This window comes from Giraffa tippelskirchi, chromosome 6 (genome assembly GCF_054371585.1).
Source record: "Giraffa tippelskirchi isolate mGirTip1 chromosome 6, T2T-mGirTip1v1.2.pri, whole genome shotgun sequence".
Taxonomy (NCBI): Eukaryota; Metazoa; Chordata; class Mammalia; order Artiodactyla; family Giraffidae; genus Giraffa; species Giraffa tippelskirchi.
In genome coordinates, this window is record NC_137280.1 from 117,632,981 (window position 1) to 117,639,105 (window position 6,125).

Sequence of the window (6,125 nt, forward strand, 5' to 3'; positions counted from 1 at the left end):
GATGAGATGGTTGGATTGCATCACTGACTCAGCGGACATGAACTTCAGCAAACTCCGGGAGATGATGAAGGACAGGGAAGCGTGGTGCCCTGCAGTCCATGCGGTCGCAAACAGTCAGACACAACCAAGCGACTGAACAATAACAAACCTATGGAAAACTGTACGAGTCCATGTTCATTGTGAGCTGCTCTTATGTCTAAATTAAAATGTTTCTACTGGGATAGCAATGCATTTTTATTTGTTCTTTTTTGGATGAAGAATAATGCCTGTCCACCACCTCCCAATGATAATGGCAAAAGTGAGCAACGAGCAGAGCAAAGAGAAAGAGGTAAAAAGGCAGGACTGGAAAGGGAAGAGAAGAGCCCATCGTCAGTTATTGGACCAGACCTTCTGCTTTGTGGGCTGTTGTCACCATCAGTTAACAGGAAGGAAGGGCAAGGGGACAGAATTCATTAAAGTAAGGAGCTCAGAATCTGCCTGCAATGCAGGAGATCCCAGTTCAATTCCTGGGTCAGGAAGACCCTCTGGAGAAGGGAACAGCTACCCACTTCAGTATTCTGCCCGGGAGAATTCCATGGACTGTATAATCCATGAGGTCACAAAGAGTCAGACACGACTGAGAGACTTTCACTTTCAAGGAGCTCAGGAAGTCACAGAGATTCAGAGTCAGTGGGAAGCGAGAGCTTCCTGTCACAGCTCCTGAAACCCTTGGTGTCTGGTTGATAGAAGATTATGCTCAATGACCTGTATGTACATCAGTGACCCTTCCATGCTTATGAGGTGTATTATGCATCAGCAGCAGTGAACTCAAGCCTCGAAGTTTCTTGTGAGACAAATCACTTACCAGACTGTTTTAGGACATCTGAGGTGTCTTGTTTTTTTCATTCTCTTTTATCAAACTGCCTGAGCCTAATGGGCAAAAGCCCTGCGTAGTTTAGTTTCTCAGAGAAGAGTTCAAAGTAAATGGAAAGAATGTTTCAAATACCTCTGCTATTTTAATACAGAAATGCAAGATGGACCAAAGTGTGGATTATCTCAAAATCATTCCTTTCAAAAAGAAAGACCTAACTACTTCCAAATAATTGGAACATGTTATTTCATAATCAGATTTCTAATGTTGGTGGTATTATTTTTGTTTTGTTAATGCAGATGAGGGGCTTCCCCAGTGGCTTAGATGGTAAATTAAAAAGAAACATAAGTTATGTCTCTAGAATTTAATCAAGGTACAACGGTGAGAAAGTAGAAAGAACAGCAAAATAGAAATATATTCAGTTCACCTGCCATCATTGACAACACGTTGTGTATCAATGTTACTATAATATGGAAAAAAGGTTAATTTAAAAAAGAATACTCAGGAAAAATGCAAAAGCTTTTGGGTGTTCATTCAGGTACATTCCACGTTAATTTACAGCCTTTTTTTCAATCAGTTCAATTCAGGCTCTGTCGTGTCCGACTCTGCGACCCCATGGACTGCAGCACGCCAGGCCTCCCTGTCCATCGCCAACTCCCGGAGTTTACTCAAACTCATGTCCATTGAGTCGGTGATGCCATCCAACCATCTCATCCTCTGCCGTCCCCTTCTCCTCCTGCCTTCAATCTTTTCCAGCATCAGGGTCTTTTCAAATGAGTCAAAACTCTTAAAAGCCTTCATTTCCCAGGTAATCACAATTGGGTTTGAGAAAAGCCTGCCACCTTGTGGCCATTCCCTGCAATAGCAACCGTAAAAGTTACGCTTGTGAGTCCTTGTTCATTCGCTCAGTTCAGTGTCCGACGTTCTTTACGATACAAACTATCCACGGCACATACAGCTCACTGTGGGGCTTCAGCGTAGTGGGTCGCCAGACTGGGCCAGGCTCTGGGGCAGGGAAAGCAGATCCAGGGTCCAGAAGAAAGCCTTTCAGGGGAGGTGTTCAAGTACACTCCCTGAATAGGATTCAATTTAGAGAAGTTGACACTCACGTTACCTCTTAGAGGATGCTGGGAGTTTTCCATGCAGTCAGGAAAGAACAACGTGTGCAGAGGTGATGAACAGAAGTAACCACAAATGACTCTGCATACATAAGACGAAGTGTTTGGGTATAAAAGAACGTGATTTACAAGGTTCAGGTTAGGAGCACTTCTGTATACCATTTCAGAGGCTTTGAATTTTGCACATAGGAACTGAGGAAACATGGAAATTTCGAAACTTGGTGTTTGAAGGAAGACCCCCTGAAGACAGAAGGCTTCTCATGGGGCTGATCTAAATGGCCTCAATAAGACCTAAATTTTTATTTTTAATTTTAAAATTGATTTTTATGACTTTTCCAGCTTTATTGAGAAATCGACATACATCACTGTATAAGTTTAAGGCATATAGCATGACAGTTTTGATTGATATATATTGAGAAATGATTACCACTGTAGGCTCAGCTAACATCCACCTTCTCATTCATCATTTTCTTATCTCACGAATTATGCTTTGAGTACTTCATAAGGCTTTAGAAGATTCATGTATCTCTAGCTGAGCTGTGTTCATTCTAATGCCTTTAAACAGAATTGTAACTGTCTTATTATTTTTCTTTACTTTTATTTTATTGGAGTATATAGTTAGTTACTTTACATGGTTGTGTTAATTTCTGCTGTACAACAAAATGAATCAGCCACTTGTATACACATATCCCCTCTTTTTTTTGGGGATTTCCTTCCCATTTAAGTCACCACAGAGCACTGAATAGAGTTTCCTGTGCTACATAGCAGGTTCTCATCAGTTATCTGTTTTGTACATCACAGCACTGTCCTGATGAAGGGGCTTGCGTAACTCATTGAAGCTATGAGCCATGCCGTGCATGGCCACCCAAGACAGACAGGTCACAGTGAAGAGTTCTGACAAAGTGTGGTCCACTGGAGAAGAAAATGGCAACCCACTGCAATATTCTTGTCTGGAAAACCCCATGAACAGTATGAAAAGGCAGCAGTCCATGGGATCGCAAAGAGTTGGACACAAGTTAGCAACTGAACAACAACAAAGTGAGTGTAAGACCCAATTTAAAAAAATATTTCATATTACTTTAATAGAAGTACAATGGAAATATCTAGATTACTGGTAGTTACTGTTTCTTAAAACTGTTTCATTGATGTACTGAAGTGTAATTGTCATATGCCTGGGTGCATGCTTTAGTCACGTCCTACTCTTTGTGATCCCATGGACTGTACCCTGCCAGGCTCCTCTGTCCATGGAATTCTCCAGGTGAGAATACTGGAGTGGGTTGCTGTTTTCTTCTCCAGGGGATCTTCCCAATGCAGGGATCAAGCCTGTGTCTCCTGTGGCTCCAGCATTGCAGGCGGATATTTTACCCACTGAGCCTGTAATTGGCGTATAAACAATGCGCTGTACTGTGCTTAGTTGTTCAGTCGTGTCTGACTCTTTGTGACCCCACGGACTGTAGCCCGCCAGGCTCCTCTGTCCATGTGGATTCTCCAGGCAAGAATACTGGAGTGGGTTACCACGCCCTCCTCTAGGGGATCTTCCCAACTCAGGGATCAAACTCAGGTCTCCCTCATTGCAGGCAGCCACCAAGGAAGCTCATAAACAATGATAGATTGAAGGAAAACAGTAAAGCTCTATTTGATCAGCTGTGCTTGGTATGTCCCACAGAACAGAGTGACTCAGAGACAGAGGAGTGAAGGGTATTTCTAAATTCATGTTTAGGAAAACTGGGACTGATGGTACTATTAGCTCCACACATACTTCATCACTCACTCTCATCTCGATGACCTAAAGCAGATGGAATCTAAGATACCATGTTGCAGTAGAGAAAAGTATATAAAAAATGGAACCAGGGTGAATTTATTTCAAATAGCAAATGCTCAAGCACAAGACCAAATATATCATAAAAGGAATGACAATGGCAATTAGATGAATCAAAAATACTGAGTCCAGGGACTTCCGTGGTGGTCCAGTGGCTAAGACTCCATGCTCCCAATGCAGAGGGTATGGGTTCAATCCCTGGTCAGGGAACTAGATCTCACATGCCACAACTAAAGAATTCACATGCTGCAATGAAGATGAAACATTTCGCATGCTGCAACTAAGACCTAGGGCAGCCAAACTAAAATAAGTTTTAAGAAAAACAACAAAAAAAATTGAGTGCACTTTTACTAAATAAGAATATTGAGTAATGTTATATGATTGCAAAGAAATGTTACAAGATGGTGAAATGTGCTGAAGGAAAATATTATTGTAACACAACGTTTAAACACTTCAGATAAACAAGGAATATAACCATCATTTTATTGCAAGAAAACTATGCATGCTATGGCTGATAAAAGTGGCCCTTATTTTTCTCATGTAATTGACTCTTTTTGTCATGTTATTCTGACAACTAAAGAAGCCCACTGAGATGCTTCCTGGAGGTGTGCAGCAGGCTGAGTCTGTACTCCCAGAGCCCGGTTAGTTTTCCAAGTGAAAACAACTTGCTTGACTTATAAAAATTTGTTACAACACATTCCTAAAGTGTAGAGTAGGGAACTGTGACAATTCCCACAATTATAATACAATGTAATGGGATCTAAAATGGAAATTTTTGGTTCATGTTAAACGGCAAGAGAATAGTAGAGACTCAGCTCTGTACTTACTATTATAAATTCATCAGCAGCAGAAATAATGGCTGTATTTCATTATCATTTTTAGTCTCACTGTTAGTGATCTTAAGCATAAAGTCAGTTAAGCACATATTAGACAATTTATAATTTCTTATGACTTATAAGAAAGGGTTACATTTGAATTATTCACCCAGGTGTGTCAAGAAAAAAAAAAGATTATACTTGTTTACTCATGACTGGTAATCTAATACAAAACAAAGGAAAACTTGTTCTCCTCAAGCATTGAGGACGACAGAAACATTCCAGCGCCTACTGTGGTTCACTGTGAAAAACACTGTGTTTACATCAATAAAAACCAGACTAATGTTTCTGATGACTATTTCTCAGGAGTGAGTAGACTGATAGTCATCACAGCTTTATTTCCAGTGAGACACACTTGGAGGAGATGAACCTGAGGTGCCTTCTCTGATGAAGGAGGAAGCGCACTGTTTGCTCAGATGACTGTGGGGCCGACCTCCACTCCCTGGCTTTGCTCTCACCTAAGGAGCAGTTCGGACTTCCCGGGTGGCTCAGTGGTAAAGGATCTGCCTGCCAACCAGGAGCCATGTGTCTGAGCCCTGCATCAGGAAGATCGTCTGGAGAAGGGAATGGCAATCCACTCCAGTGTTCTTGCCTGGGAATCGCCATGGACAGAGGAGCCTAATGGGCTACACATGGGGCCGCAGAGTCGGACACAACTGAGCGGCTAACCCTTTCACTTTGAATGAGCAACCACAAGGCAAAGGGAGGCGTTGAATCGCGTCCGCCCGACCACCAGCGTTTACAGCCTCAGCGAGACCTGGGCTGTGAGGTCACCCAGCCCTGGGACCAAAGGCTTGAGACGAAGAGGAGCAACGAGTGCCTTGTGTCCTGTGTCGTATGCCCTCAGGTAAGTACGTCTGTCTCCTTTTTACAAAACGACATTCGGAGTTTCTGCTGCAGTCAGGTCCCCAGCGCCCCGTCTCTGGATTAGCCTGCCCCGCCCCCAGCTCCCGCTCCTGCTCGGAAGCGCTCTCTCTCACTCGGGGACCAAGGGGAACATTCGAGTTCTCCACGCGTCGCGGACATCTCCACCTCCCTAGGGGAAGGGGCTGCCCGAGTGCAGACCGCCCCTCTGCGACGATGAGCCCTCCATCACAACTGCGTGGAGTCAGGGGTGTGAAGCGCTTGTGAGCCTAAAACCAACACGGCCAAGATCCTGGGGCATAGTGTCAAGTATCAAGACTAACAAGTGGGGCTTCCTAGGTGGTCCACTGGGTAAACATCCACCTGTCAATGCAGGGGACACGGGTTCAATCCCTGGTCTGGGAAGATCCCACATGCTGCGGGGCAACTAAGCCTGAGTGCTACAGCTGTTGAATCCCGTGCACTGACAGCCCACTACATGCTCCACAACAACAAAAAAGAAGCCACTGCAATAAGAAGCCCTCACACTCACAGGAACTAGAGAGTAGCTCCCTGTCACAGCACCCAGACAAAGCCTGAGTGCAGCAACGAAGACCCAG

At 43.8% G+C, this 6,125-nt stretch overlaps 1 long non-coding RNA gene across 1 annotated transcript; it reads left to right on the forward strand.

The window, feature by feature from the left end:
* Nucleotides 1–655: 655 nt before the first annotated feature.
* On the forward strand, nt 656–4,795 carry LOC145510709 (uncharacterized). Its single transcript, XR_014057230.1, has 4 exons — nt 656–867; nt 1,428–1,695; nt 2,972–3,161; nt 3,391–4,795. It is a non-coding gene; the product is annotated as an uncharacterized LOC145510709 (long non-coding RNA).
* Nucleotides 4,796–6,125: the final 1,330 nt, after the last annotated feature.